Source organism: Dromaius novaehollandiae, chromosome 5 (genome assembly GCF_036370855.1).
Source record: "Dromaius novaehollandiae isolate bDroNov1 chromosome 5, bDroNov1.hap1, whole genome shotgun sequence".
In the NCBI taxonomy this organism is placed as follows: Eukaryota; Metazoa; Chordata; class Aves; order Casuariiformes; family Dromaiidae; genus Dromaius; species Dromaius novaehollandiae.
In genome coordinates, this window is record NC_088102.1 from 75,177,573 (window position 1) to 75,192,289 (window position 14,717).

Consider the following 14,717-nt stretch of genomic DNA (forward strand, 5'->3'; position numbering starts at 1 on the left):
CTAGCACACCAGGAGACACGAGTGCCTTCCCAAGCACAAAGAGCAGCTCTGTCTCCAGCAGCGGCCTCTCAGGCGCTGAGGCACAAGAGCCATTAGGAGCCCAAAGAGCAAGCACATGGCCAGGGCTGCCCTAGCAGACACTAGGACACAAGGGCCCTCACACGCACAAAGAGAAGCCATGCGCCTAGCCCTGCCTTATCGGCACTGAGGCAGAAGTGGGCTCCCAACTGGAATCCCCAGCCAGATGAGCAGCACTGGCCTAGCAGGCACTGAGGCACAAGTGACCTCCCTGCCACCTGAGCAGCACGGGCCTTGCAGGCACTGTGCGAGAGGAGACCTGAATGCCAGAAAGAGCAAACCTATGCTCAGCTCAGCTTCGTCAGGCACTGAGGCACAAGTGAGCTGGCAAGCTCAAAGAGAAAGCATGCTCCGCTTGCCAGGCAGCTCTTCTCAGTTTCCCTGAGGTCACTAGTGCCTGATGCCCTAAAAGGCCGGTGCTGCTGCCAGGGCTGCCCATGTGGCTGTGAGCTCACTTGTTCCTCAGTGCCTGATAGGCCAGTGCTGGCCGTCTGGCTGGGCATTCCTCTTGGGAGCTCCCTTCTGCCTCAGTGCCTGGGGCGGCAGGACTGGGCGCATGCTTTCTCTTGGTGCTTGTGAGGTCGCTCGTGTGTCAGCACCTGCTAGGGCCGGCCTGGCAATATGCTTGCTCTTTGGGCTCGCAGTGTCTGCTTAGCCTCAGGGCCTGAGAGAGAGCAGCGCTGGGGACAGAGCTGCTGTTTGTGCTTGTGCGGGCACTGGAGTCTCCTTGTGTGCTAGAGCCCTGTTAGGCCCATGGCTCTTGGTTTGGCTTTTGAGCTCAGCTGCGCCCCACTGCCTCATTGGCCAGTGCTGCTCACCTGGCTACTCCTTGTGCTCTTGAGAACATTGGTGTGGCAGAGGCGGAGAGCCAAGTGCTGGTCCTGGGGCTGCTCTTTGGGTAGGTGAGGTCACTGGTGCCTCAGTGCCTGATGGGCTGAGCTGAGCTGACTGAGCTCAAAAGCAAAAGCAGCAGCCATAGTCCTTACGGTGGTCTAGCACACCAGGAGACACGAGTGCCTTCCCAAGCACAAAGAGCAGCTCTGTCTCCAGCAGCGGCCTCTCAGGCGCTGAGGCACAAGAGCCATTAGGAGCCCAAAGAGCAAGCACATGGCCAGGGCTGCCCTAGCAGACACTAGGACACAAGGGCCCTCACACGCACAAAGAGAAGCCATGCGCCTAGCCCTGCCTTATCGGCACTGAGGCAGAAGTGGGCTCCCAACTGGAATCCCCAGCCAGATGAGCAGCACTGGCCTAGCAGGCACTGAGGCACAAGTGACCTCCCTGCCACCTGAGCAGCACGGGCCTTGCAGGCACTGTGCGAGAGGAGACCTGAATGCCAGAAAGAGCAAACCTATGCTCAGCTCAGCTTCGTCAGGCACTGAGGCACAAGTGAGCTGGCAAGCTCAAAGAGAAAGCATGCTCCGCTTGCCAGGCAGCTCTTCTCAGTTTCCCTGAGGTCACTAGTGCCTGATGCCCTAAAAGGCCGGTGCTGCTGCCAGGGCTGCCCATGTGGCTGTGAGCTCACTTGTTGCTCAGTGCCTGATAGGCCAGTGCTGGCCGTCTGGCTGGGCATTCCTCTTGGGAGCTCCCTTCTGCCTCAGTGCCTGGGGCGGCAGGACTGGGCGCATGCTTTCTCTTGGTGCTTGTGAGGTCGCTCGTGTGTCAGCACCTGCTAGGGCCGGCCTGGCAATATGCTTGCTCTTTGGGCTCGCAGTGTCTGCTTAGCCTCAGGGCCTGAGAGAGAGCAGCGCTGGGGACAGAGCTGCTGTTTGTGCTTGTGCGGGCACTGGAGTCTCCTTGTGTGCTAGAGCCCTGTTAGGCCCATGGCTCTTGGTTTGGCTTTTGAGCTCAGCTGCGCCCCACTGCCTCATTGGCCAGTGCTGCTCACCTGGCTACTCCTTGTGCTCTTGAGAACATTGGTGTGGCAGAGGCGGAGAGCCAAGTGCTGGTCCTGGGGCTGCTCTTTGGGTAGGTGAGGTCACTGGTGCCTCAGTGCCTGATGGGTTGAGCTGACTGAGCTCAAAAGCAAAAGCAGCAGCCATAGTCCTTACGGTGGTCTAGCACACCAGGAGACACGAGTGCCTTCCCAAGCACAAAGAGCAGCTCTGTCTCCAGCAGCGGCCTCTCAGGCGCTGAGGCACAAGAGCCATTAGGAGCCCAAAGAGCAAGCACATGGCCAGGGCTGCCCTAGCAGACACTAGGACACAAGGGCCCTCACACGCACAAAGAGAAGCCATGCGCCTAGCCCTGCCTTATCGGCACTGAGGCAGAAGTGGGCTCCCAACTGGAATCCCCAGCCAGATGACCAGCACGGGCCTAGCAGACACTGAGGCACCAGTGACCTCCCTGCCACCTGAGCAGCACGGGCCTTGCAGGCACTGTGCGAGAGGAGACCTGAATGCCAGAAAGAGCAAACCTATGCTCAGCTCAGCTTCCGCAGGCACTGAGGCACAAGTGAGCTGGCAAGCTCAAAGAGAAAGCATGCTCCGCTTGCCAGGCAGCTCTTCTCAGTTTCCCTGAGGTCACTAGTGCCTGATGCCCTAAAAGGCCGGTGCTGCTGCCAGGGCTGCCCATGTGGCTGTGAAGTCACTTGTTCCTCAGTGCCTGATGGGCCAGTGCTGGCCGTCTGGCTGGCGATTCCTCTTGGGAGCTCCCTTCTGCCTCAGTGCCTGGGGCGGCAGGACTGGGCGCATGCTTTCTCTTGGTGCTTGTGAGGTCGCTCGTGTGTCAGCACCTGCTAGGGCCGGCCTGGCAATATGCTTGCTCTTTGGGCTCGCAGTGTCTGCTTAGCCTCAGGGCCTGAGAGAGAGCAGCGCTGGGGACAGAGCTGCTGTTTGTGCTTGTGCGGGCACTGGAGTCTCCTTGTGTGCTAGAGCCCTGTTAGGCCCATGGCTCTTGGTTTGGCTTTTGAGCTCAGCTGCGCCCCACTGCCTCATTGGCCAGTGCTGCTCACCTGGCTACTCCTTGTGCTCTTGAGAACATTGGTGTGGCAGAGGCGGAGAGCCAAGTGCTGGTCCTGGGGCTGCTCTTTGGGTAGGTGAGGTCACTGGTGCCTCAGTGCCTGATGGGCTGAGCTGAGCTGACTGAGCTCAAAAGCAAAAGCAGCAGCCATAGTCCTTACGGTGGTCTAGCACACCAGGAGACACGAGTGCCTTCCCAAGCACAAAGAGCAGCTCTGTCTCCAGCAGCGGCCTCTCAGGCGCTGAGGCACAAGAGCCATTAGGAGCCCAAAGAGCAAGCACATGGCCAGGGCTGCCCTAGCAGACACTAGGACACAAGGGCCCTCACACGCACAAAGAGAAGCCATGCGCCTAGCCCTGCCTTATCGGCACTGAGGCAGAAGTGGGCTCCCAACTGGAATCCCCAGCCAGATGACCAGCACTGGCCTAGCAGGCACTGAGGCACCAGTGACCTCCCTGCCACCTGAGCAGCACGGGCCTTGCAGGCACTGTGCGAGAGGAGACCTGAATGCCAGAAAGAGCAAACCTATGCTCAGCTCAGCTTCGTCAGGCACTGAGGCACAAGTGAGCTGGCAAGCTCAAAGAGAAAGCATGCTCCGCTTGCCAGGCAGCTCTTCTCAGTTTCCCTGAGGTCACTAGTGCCTGATGCCCTAAAAGGCCGGTGCTGCTGCCAGGGCTGCCCATGTGGCTGTGAGCTCACTTGTTCCTCAGTGCCTGATAGGCCAGTGCTGGCCGTCTGGCTGGGCATTCCTCTTGGGAGCTCCCTTCTGCCTCAGTGCCTGGGGCGGCAGGACTGGGCGCATGCTTTCTCTTGGTGCTTGTGAGGTCGCTCGTGTGTCAGCGCCTGCTAGGGCCGGCCTGGCAATATGCTTGCTCTTTGGGCTCGCGGTGTCTGCTTAGCCTCAGGGCCTGAGAGAGAGCAGCGCTGGGGACAGAGCTGCTGTTTGTGCTTGTGCGGGCACTTGAGTCTCCTTGTGTGCTAGAGCCCTGTTAGGCCCATGGCTCTTGGTTTGGCTTTTGAGCTCAGCTGCGCCCCACTGCCTCATTGGCCAGTGCTGCTCACCTGGCTACTCCTTGTGCTCTTGAGAACATTGGTGTGGCAGAGGCGGAGAGCCAAGTGCTGGTCCTGGGGCTGCTCTTTGGGTAGGTGAGGTCACTGGTGCCTCAGTGCCTGATGGGCTGAGCTGACTGAGCTCAAAAGCAAAAGCAGCAGCCATAGTCCTTACGGTGGTCTAGCACACCAGGAGACACGAGTGCCTTCCCAAGCACAAAGAGCAGCTCTGTCTCCAGCAGCGGCCTCTCAGGCGCTGAGGCACAAGAGCCATTAGGAGCCCAAAGAGCAAGCACATGGCCAGGGCTGCCCTAGCAGACACTAGGACACAAGGGCCCTCACACGCACGAAGAGAAGCCATGCGCCTAGCCCTGCCTTATCGGCACTGAGGCAGAAGTGGGCTCCCAACTGGAATCCCCAGGCAGATGACCAGCACGGGCCTAGCAGGCACTGAGGCACAAGTGACCTCCCTGCCACCTGAGCAGCACGGGCCTTGCAGGCACTGTGCGAGAGGAGACCTGAATGCCAGAAAGAGCAAACCTATGCTCAGCTCAGCTTCGTCAGGCACTGAGGCACAAGTGAGCTGGCAAGCTCAAAGAGAAAGCATGCTCCGCTTGCCAGGCAGCTCTTCTCAGTTTCCCTGAGGTCACTAGTGCCTGATGCCCTAAAAGGCCGGTGCTGCTGCCAGGGCTGCCCATGTGGCTGTGAGCTCACTTGTTCCTCAGTGCCTGCTAGGCCAGTGCTGGCCGTCTGGCTGGGCATTCCTCTTGGGAGCTCCCTTCTGCCTCAGTGCCTGGGGCGGCAGGACTGGGCGCATGCTTTCTCTTGGTGCTTGTGAGGTCGCTCGTGTGTCAGCACCTGCTAGGGCCGGCCTGGCAATATGCTTGCTCTTTGGGCTCGCAGTGTCTGCTTAGCCTCAGGGCCTGAGAGAGAGCAGCGCTGGGGACAGAGCTGCTGTTTGTGCTTGTGCGGGCACTTGAGTCTCCTTGTGTGCTAGAGCCCTGTTAGGCCCATGGCTCTTGGTTTGGCTTTTGAGCTCAGCTGCGCCCCACTGCCTCATTGGCCAGTGCTGCTCACCTGGCTACTCCTTGTGCTCTTGAGAACATTGGTGTGGCAGAGGCGGAGAGCCAAGTGCTGGTCCTGGGGCTGCTCTTTGGGTAGGTGAGGTCACTGGTGCCTCAGTGCCTGATGGGCTGAGCTGAGCTGACTGAGCTCAAAAGCAAAAGCAGCAGCCATAGTCCTTACGGTGGTCTAGCACACCAGGAGACACGAGTGCCTTCCCAAGCACAAAGAGCAGCTCTGTCTCCAGCAGCGGCCTCTCAGGCGCTGAGGCACAAGAGCCATTAGGAGCCCAAAGAGCAAGCACATGGCCAGGGCTGCCCTAGCAGACACTAGGACACAAGGGCCCTCACACGCACAAAGAGAAGCCATGCGCCTAGCCCTGCCTTATCGGCACTGAGGCAGAAGTGGGCTCCCAACTGGAATCCCCAGGCAGATGACCAGCACGGACCTAGCAGGCACTGAGGCACAAGTGACCTCCCTGCCACCTGAGCAGCACGGGCCTTGCAGGCACTGTGCGAGAGGAGACCTGAATGCCAGAAAGAGCAAACCTATGCTCAGCTCAGCTTCGTCAGGCACTGAGGCACAAGTGAGCTGGCAAGCTCAAAGAGAAAGCATGCTCCGCTTGCCAGGCAGCTCTTCTCAGTTTCCCTGAGGTCACTAGTGCCTGATGCCCTAAAAGGCCGGTGCTGCTGCCAGGGCTGCCCATGTGGCTGTGAGGTCACTTGTTCCTCAGTGCCTGATGGGCCAGTGCTGGCTGTCTGGCTGGCGATTCCTCTTGGGAGCTCCCTTCTGCCTCAGTGCCTGGGGCGGCAGGACTGGGCGCATGCTTTCTCTTGGTGCTTGTGAGGTCGCTCGTGTGTCAGCACCTGCTAGGGCCGGCCTGGCCATGTGCTTGCTCTTTGGGCTCGCAGTGTCTGCTTAGCCTCAGGGCCTGAGAGAGAGCAGCGCTGGGGACAGAGCTGCTGTTTGTGCTTGTGCGGGCACTGGAGTCTCCTTGTGTGCTAGAGCCCTGTTAGGCCCATGGCTCTTGGTTTGGCTTTTGAGCTCAGCTGCGCCCCACTGCCTCATTGGCCAGTGCTGCTCACCTGGCTACTCCTTGTGCTCTTGAGAACATTGGTGTGGCAGAGGCGGAGAGCCAAGTGCTGGTCCTGGGGCTGCTCTTTGGGTAGGTGAGGTCACTGGTGCCTCAGTGCCTGATGGGCTGAGCTGACTAAGCTCAAAAGCAAAAGCAGCAGCCATAGTCCTTACGGTGGTCTAGCACACCAGGAGACACGAGTGCCTTCCCAAGCACAAAGAGCAGCTCTGTCTCCAGCAGCGGCCTCTCAGGCGCTGAGGCACAAGAGCCATTAGGAGGCCAAAGAGCAAGCACATGGCCAGGGCTGCCCTAGCAGACACTAGGACACAAGGGCCCTCACACGCACGAAGAGAAGCCATGCGCCTAGCCCTGCCTTATCGGCACTGAGGCAGAAGTGGGCTCCCAACTGGAATCCCCAGCCAGATGACCAGCACGGGCCTAGCAGACACTGAGGCACAAGTGACCTCCCTGCCACCTGAGCAGCACGGGCCTTGCAGGCACTGTGCGAGAGGAGACCTGAATGCCAGAAAGAGCAAACCTATGCTCAGCTCAGCTTCGTCAGGCACTGAGGCACAAGTGAGCTGGCAAGCTCAAAGAGAAAGCATGCTCCGCTTGCCAGGCAGCTCTTCTCAGTTTCCCTGAGGTCACTAGTGCCTTCTGCCCTAAAGGGCTGGTGCTGCTGCCAGGGCTGCCCATGTGGCTGTGAGGTCACTTGTTCCTCAGTGCCTGATAGGCCAGTGCTGGCCGTCTGGCTGGGCATTCCTCTTGGGAGCTCCCTTCTGCCTCAGTGCCTGGGGCGGCAGGACTGGGCGCATGCTTTCTCTTGGTGCTTGTGAGGTCGCTCGTGTGTCAGCGCCTGCTAGGGCCGGCCTGGCAATATGCTTGCTCTTTGGGCTCGCGGTGTCTGCTTAGCCTCAGGGCCTGAGAGAGAGCAGCGCTGGGGACAGAGCTGCTGTTTGTGCTTGTGCGGGCACTTGAGTCTCCTTGTGTGCTAGAGCCCTGTTAGGCCCATGGCTCTTGGTTTGGCTTTTGAGCTCAGCTGCGCCCCACTGCCTCATTGGCCAGTGCTGCTCACCTGGCTACTCCTTGTGCTCTTGAGAACATTGGTGTGGCAGAGGCGGAGAGCCAAGTGCTGGTCCTGGGGCTGCTCTTTGGGTAGGTGAGGTCACTGGTGCCTCAGTGCCTGATGGGCTGAGCTGAGCTGACTGAGCTCAAAAGCAAAAGCAGCAGCCATAGTCCTTACGGTGGTCTAGCACACCAGGAGACACGAGTGCCTTCCCAAGCACAAAGAGCAGCTCTGTCTCCAGCAGCGGCCTCTCAGGCGCTGAGGCACAAGAGCCATTAGGAGCCCAAAGAGCAAGCACATGGCCAGGGCTGCCCTAGCAGACACTAGGACACAAGGGCCCTCACACGCACGAAGAGAAGCCATGCGCCTAGCCCTGCCTTATCGGCACTGAGGCAGAAGTGGGCTCCCAACTGGAATCCCCAGCCAGATGACCAGCACGGGCCTAGCAGGCACTGAGGCACAAGTGACCTCCCTGCCACCTGAGCAGCACGGGCCTTGCAGGCACTGTGCGAGAGGAGACCTGAATGCCAGAAAGAGCAAACCTATGCTCAGCTCAGCTTCCGCAGGCACTGAGGCACAAGTGAGCTGGCAAGCACAAAGAGAAAGCATGCGCCGCTTGCCAGGCAGCTCTTCTCAGTTTCCCTGAGGTCACTAGTGCCTGATGCCCTAAAAGGCCGGTGCTGCTGCCAGGGCTGCCCATGTGGCTGTGAGCTCACTTGTTCCTCAGTGCCTGATAGGCCAGTGCTGGCTGTCTGGCTGGGCATTCCTGTTGGGAGCTCCCTTCTGCCTCAGTGCCTGGGGCGGCAGGACTGGGCGCATGCTTTCTCTTGGTGCTTGTGAGGTCGCTCGTGTGTCAGCACCTGCTAGGGCCGGCCTGGCAATATGCTTGCTCTTTGGGCTCGCAGTGTCTGCTTAGCCTCAGGGCCTGAGAGAGAGCAGCGCTGGGGACAGAGCTGCTGTTTGTGCTTGTGCGGGCACTGGAGTCTCCTTGTGTGCTAGAGCCCTGTTAGGCCCATGGCTCTTGGTTTGGCTTTTGAGCTCAGCTGCGCCCCACTGCCTCATTGGCCAGTGCTGCTCACCTGGCTACTCCTTGTGCTCTTGAGAACATTGGTGTGGCAGAGGCGGAGAGCCAAGTGCTGGTCCTGGGGCTGCTCTTTGGGTAGGTGAGGTCACTGGTGCCTCAGTGCCTGATGGGCTGAGCTGAGCTGACTGAGCTCAAAAGCAAAAGCAGCAGCCATAGTCCTTACGGTGGTCTAGCACACCAGGAGACACGAGTGCCTTCCCAAGCACAAAGAGCAGCTCTGTCTCCAGCAGCGGCCTCTCAGGCGCTGAGGCACAAGAGCCATTAGGAGCCCAAAGAGCAAGCACATGGCCAGGGCTGCCCTAGCAGACACTAGGACACAAGGGCCCTCACACGCACGAAGAGAAGCCATGCGCCTAGCCCTGCCTTATCGGCACTGAGGCAGAAGTGGGCTCCCAACTGGATCCCCAGCCAGATGAGCAGCACTGGCCTAGCAGGCACTGAGGCACAAGTGACCTCCCTGCCACCTGAGCAGCACGGGCCTTGCAGGCACTGTGCGAGAGGAGACCTGAATGCCAGAAAGAGCAAACCTATGCTCAGCTCAGCTTCGTCAGGCACTGAGGCACAAGTGACCTCCCTGCCACCTGAGCAGCACGGGCCTTGCAGGCACTGTGCGAGAGGAGACCTGAATGCCAGAAAGAGCAAACCTATGCTCAGCTCAGCTTCCTCAGGCACTGAGGCACAAGTGACCTCCCTGCCACCTGAGCAGCACGGGCCTTGCAGGCACTGTGCGAGAGGAGACCTGAATGCCAGAAAGAGCAAACCTATGCTCAGCTCAGCTTCGTCAGGCACTGAGGCACAAGTGAGCTGGCAAGCTCAAAGAGAAAGCATGCTCCGCTTGCCAGGCAGCTCTTCTCAGTTTCCCTGAGGTCACTAGTGCCTGATGCCCTAAAAGGCCGGTGCTGCTGCCAGGGCTGCCCATGTGGCTGTGAGGTCACTTGTTGCTCAGTGCCTGATAGGCCAGTGCTGGCCGTCTGGCTGGGCATTCCTCTTGGGAGCTCCCTTCTGCCTCAGTGCCTGGGGCGGCAGGACTGGGCGCATGCTTTCTCTTGGTGCTTGTGAGGTCGCTCGTGTGTCAGCACCTGCTAGGGCCGGCCTGGCAATATGCTTGCTCTTTGGGCTCGCAGTGTCTGCTTAGCCTCAGGGCCTGAGAGAGAGCAGCGCTGGGGACAGAGCTGCTGTTTGTGCTTGTGCGGGCACTTGAGTCTCCTTGTGTGCTAGAGCCCTGTTAGGCCCATGGCTCTTGGTTTGGCTTTTGAGCTCAGCTGCGCCCCACTGCCTCATTGGCCAGTGCTGCTCACCTGGCTACTCCTTGTGCTCTTGAGAACATTGGTGTGGCAGAGGCGGAGAGCCAAGTGCTGGTCCTGGGGCTGCTCTTTGGGTAGGTGAGGTCACTGGTGCCTCAGTGCCTGATGGGCTGAGCTGAGCTGACTGAGCTCAAAAGCAAAAGCAGCAGCCATAGTCCTTACGGTGGTCTAGCACACCAGGAGACACGAGTGCCTTCCCAAGCACAAAGAGCAGCTCTGTCTCCAGCAGCGGCCTCTCAGGCGCTGAGGCACAAGAGCCATTAGGAGCCCAAAGAGCAAGCACATGGCCAGGGCTGCCCTAGCAGACACTAGGACACAAGGGCCCTCACACGCACGAAGAGAAGCCATGCGCCTAGCCCTGCCTTATCGGCACTGAGGCAGAAGTGGGCTCCCAACTGGAATCCCCAGCCAGATGACCAGCACGGGCCTAGCAGACACTGAGGCACAAGTGACCTCCCTGCCACCTGAGCAGCACGGGCCTTGCAGGCACTGTGCGAGAGGAGACCTGAATGCCAGAAAGAGCAAACCTATGCTCAGCTCAGCTTCGTCAGGCACTGAGGCACAAGTGAGCTGGCAAGCTCAAAGAGAAAGCATGCTCCGCTTGCCAGGCAGCTCTTCTCAGTTTCCCTGAGGTCACTAGTTCCATATGCCCTAAAAGGCCGGTGCTGCTGCCAGGGCTGCCCATGTGGCTGTGAGCTCACTTGTTGCTCAGTGCCTGCTAGGCCAGTGCTGGCCGTCTGGCTGGGCATTCCTCTTGGGAGCTCCCTTCTGCCTCAGTGCCTGGGGCGGCAGGACTGGGCGCATGCTTTCTCTTGGTGCTTGTGAGGTCGCTCGTGTGTCAGCGCCTGCTAGGGCCGGCCTGGCAATATGCTTGCTCTTTGGGCTCGCGGTGTCTGCTTAGCCTCAGGGCCTGAGAGAGAGCAGCGCTGGGGACAGAGCTGCTGTTTGTGCTTGTGCGGGCACTTGAGTCTCCTTGTGTGCTAGAGCCCTGTTAGGCCCATGGCTCTTGGTTTGGCTTTTGAGCTCAGCTGCGCCCCACTGCCTCATTGGCCAGTGCTGCTCACCTGGCTACTCCTTGTGCTCTTGAGAACATTGGTGTGGCAGAGGCGGAGAGCCAAGTGCTGGTCCTGGGGCTGCTCTTTGGGTAGGTGAGGTCACTGGTGCCTCAGTGCCTGATGGGCTGAGCTGAGCTGACTGAGCTCAAAAGCAAAAGCAGCAGCCATAGTCCTTACGGTGGTCTAGCACACCAGGAGACACGAGTGCCTTCCCAAGCACAAAGAGCAGCTCTGTCTCCAGCAGCGGCCTCTCAGGCGCTGAGGCACAAGAGCCATTAGGAGCCCAAAGAGCAAGCACATGGCCAGGGCTGCCCTAGCAGACACTAGGACACAAGGGCCCTCACACGCACAAAGAGAAGCCATGCGCCTAGCCCTGCCTTATCGGCACTGAGGCAGAAGTGGGCTCCCAACTGGAATCCCCAGGCAGATGAGCAGCACTGGCCTAGCAGGCACTGAGGCACCAGTGACCTCCCTGCCACCTGAGCAGCATGGGCCTTGCAGGCACTGTGCGAGAGGAGACCTGAATGCCAGAAAGAGCAAACCTATGCTCAGCTCAGCTTCCGCAGGCACTGAGGCACAAGTGAGCTGGCAAGCACAAAGAGAAAGCATGCGCCGCTTGCCAGGCAGCTCTTCTCAGTTTCCCTGAGGTCACTAGTGCCTGATGCCCTAAAAGGCCGGTGCTGCTGCCAGGGCTGCCCATGTGGCTGTGAGGTCACTTGTTCCTCAGTGCCTGATAGGCCAGTGCTGGCTGTCTGGCTGGGCATTCCTGTTGGGAGCTCCCTTCTGCCTCAGTGCCTGGGGCGGCAGGACTGGGCGCATGCTTTCTCTTGGTGCTTGTGAGGTCGCTCGTGTGTCAGCACCTGCTAGGGCCGGCCTGGCAATATGCTTGCTCTTTGGGCTCGCAGTGTCTGCTTAGCCTCAGGGCCTGAGAGAGAGCAGCGCTGGGGACAGAGCTGCTGTTTGTGCTTGTGCGGGCACTGGAGTCTCCTTGTGTGCTAGAGCCCTGTTAGGCCCATGGCTCTTGGTTTGGCTTTTGAGCTCAGCTGCGCCCCACTGCCTCATTGGCCAGTGCTGCTCACCTGGCTACTCCTTGTGCTCTTGAGAACATTGGTGTGGCAGAGGCGGAGAGCCAAGTGCTGGTCCTGGGGCTGCTCTTTGGGTAGGTGAGGTCACTGGTGCCTCAGTGCCTGATGGGCTGAGCTGACTAAGCTCAAAAGCAAAAGCAGCAGCCATAGTCCTTACGGTGGTCTAGCACACCAGGAGACACGAGTGCCTTCCCAAGCACAAAGAGCAGCTCTGTCTCCAGCAGCGGCCTCTCAGGCGCTGAGGCACAAGAGCCATTAGGAGCCCAAAGAGCAAGCACATGGCCAGGGCTGCCCTAGCAGACACTAGGACACAAGGGCCCTCACACGCACGAAGAGAAGCCATGCGCCTAGCCCTGCCTTATCGGCACTGAGGCAGAAGTGGGCTCCCAACTGGATCCCCAGGCAGATGAGCAGCACTGGCCTAGCAGGCACTGAGGCACAAGTGACCTCCCTGCCACCTGAGCAGCACGGGCCTTGCAGGCACTGTGCGAGAGGAGACCTGAATGCCAGAAAGAGCAAACCTATGCTCAGCTCAGCTTCGTCAGGCACTGAGGCACAAGTGACCTCCCTGCCACCTGAGCAGCACGGGCCTTGCAGGCACTGTGCGAGAGGAGACCTGAATGCCAGAAAGAGCAAACCTATGCTCAGCTCAGCTTCGTCAGGCACTGAGGCACAAGTGACCTCCCTGCCACCTGAGCAGCACGGGCCTTGCAGGCACTGTGCGAGAGGAGACCTGAATGCCAGAAAGAGCAAACCTATGCTCAGCTCAGCTTCGTCAGGCACTGAGGCACAAGTGAGCTGGCAAGCTCAAAGAGAAAGCATGCTCCGCTTGCCAGGCAGCTCTTCTCAGTTTCCCTGAGGTCACTAGTGCCTGATGCCCTAAAAGGCCGGTGCTGCTGCCAGGGCTGCCCATGTGGCTGTGAGGTCACTTGTTCCTCAGTGCCTGATGGGCCAGTGCTGGCCGTCTGGCTGGCGATTCCTCTTGGGAGCTCCCTTCTGCCTCAGTGCCTGGGGCGGCAGGACTGGGCGCATGCTTTCTCTTGGTGCTTGTGAGGTCGCTCGTGTGTCAGCACCTGCTAGGGCCGGCCTGGCAATATGCTTGCTCTTTGGGCTCGCAGTGTCTGCTTAGCCTCAGGGCCTGAGAGAGAGCAGCGCTGGGGACAGAGCTGCTGTTTGTGCTTGTGCGGGCACTGGAGTTTCCTTGTGTGCTAGAGCCCTGTTAGGCCCATGGCTCTTGGTTTGGCTTTTGAGCTCAGCTGCGCCCCACTGCCTCATTGGCCAGTGCTGCTCACCTGGCTACTCCTTGTGCTCTTGAGAACATTGGTGTGGCAGAGGCGGAGAGCCAAGTGCTGGTCCTGGGGCTGCTCTTTGGGTAGGTGAGGTCACTGGTGCCTCAGTGCCTGATGGGCTGAGCTGACTAAGCTCAAAAGCAAAAGCAGCAGCCATAGTCCTTACGGTGGTCTAGCACACCAGGAGACACGAGTGCCTTCCCAAGCACAAAGAGCAGCTCTGTCTCCAGCAGCGGCCTCTCAGGCGCTGAGGCACAAGAGCCATTAGGAGGCCAAAGAGCAAGCACATGGCCAGGGCTGCCCTAGCAGACACTAGGACACAAGGGCCCTCACACGCACAAAGAGAAGCCATGCGCCTAGCCCTGCCTTATCGGCACTGAGGCAGAAGTGGGCTCCCAACTGGATCCCCAGGCAGATGAGCAGCACTGGCCTAGCAGGCACTGAGGCACAAGTGACCTCCCTGCCACCTGAGCAGCACGGGCCTTGCAGGCACTGTGCGAGAGGAGACCTGAATGCCAGAAAGAGCAAACCTATGCTCAGCTCAGCTTCGTCAGGCACTGAGGCACAAGTGACCTCCCTGCCACCTGAGCAGCATGGGCCTTGCAGGCACTGTGCGAGAGGAGACCTGAATGCCAGAAAGAGCAAACCTATGCTCAGCTCAGCTTCGTCAGGCACTGAGGCACAAGTGAGCTGGCAAGCTCAAAGAGAAAGCATGCGCCGCTTGCCAGGCAGCTCTTCTCAGTTTCCCTGAGGTCACTAGTGCCTGATGCCCTAAAAGGCCGGTGCTGCTGCCAGGGCTGCCCATGTGGCTGTGAGGTCACTTGTTCCTCAGTGCCTGATAGGCCAGTGCTGGCTGTCTGGCTGGGCATTCCTGTTGGGAGCTCCCTTCTGCCTCAGTGCCTGGGGCGGCAGGACTGGGCGCATGCTTTCTCTTGGTGCTTGTGAGGTCGCTCGTGTGTCAGCACCTGCTAGGGCCGGCCTGGCAATATGCTTGCTCTTTGGGCTCGCAGTGTCTGCTTAGCCTCAGGGCCTGAGAGAGAGCAGCGCTGGGGACAGAGCTGCTGTTTGTGCTTGTGCGGGCACTGGAGTCTCCTTGTGTGCTAGAGCCCTGTTAGGCCCATGGCTCTTGGTTTGGCTTTTGAGCTCAGCTGCGCCCCACTGCCTCATTGGCCAGTGCTGCTCACCTGGCTACTCCTTGTGCTCTTGAGAACATTGGTGTGGCAGAGGCGGAGAGCCAAGTGCTGGTCCTGGGGCTGCTCTTTGGGTAGGTGAGGTCACTGGTGCCTCAGTGCCTGATGGGCTGAGCTGACTAAGCTCAAAAGCAAAAGCAGCAGCCATAGTCCTTACGGTGGTCTAGCACACCAGGAGACACGAGTGCCTTCCCAAGCACAAAGAGCAGCTCTGTCTCCAGCAGCGGCCTCTCAGGCGCTGAGGCACAAGAGCCATTAGGAGCCCAAAGAGCAAGCACATGGCCAGGGCTGCCCTAGCAGACACTAGGACACAAGGGCCCTCACACGCACGAAGAGAAGCCATGCGCCTAGCCCTGCCTTATCGGCACTGAGGCAGAAGTGGGCTCCCAACTGGATCCCCAGGCAGATGAGCAGCACT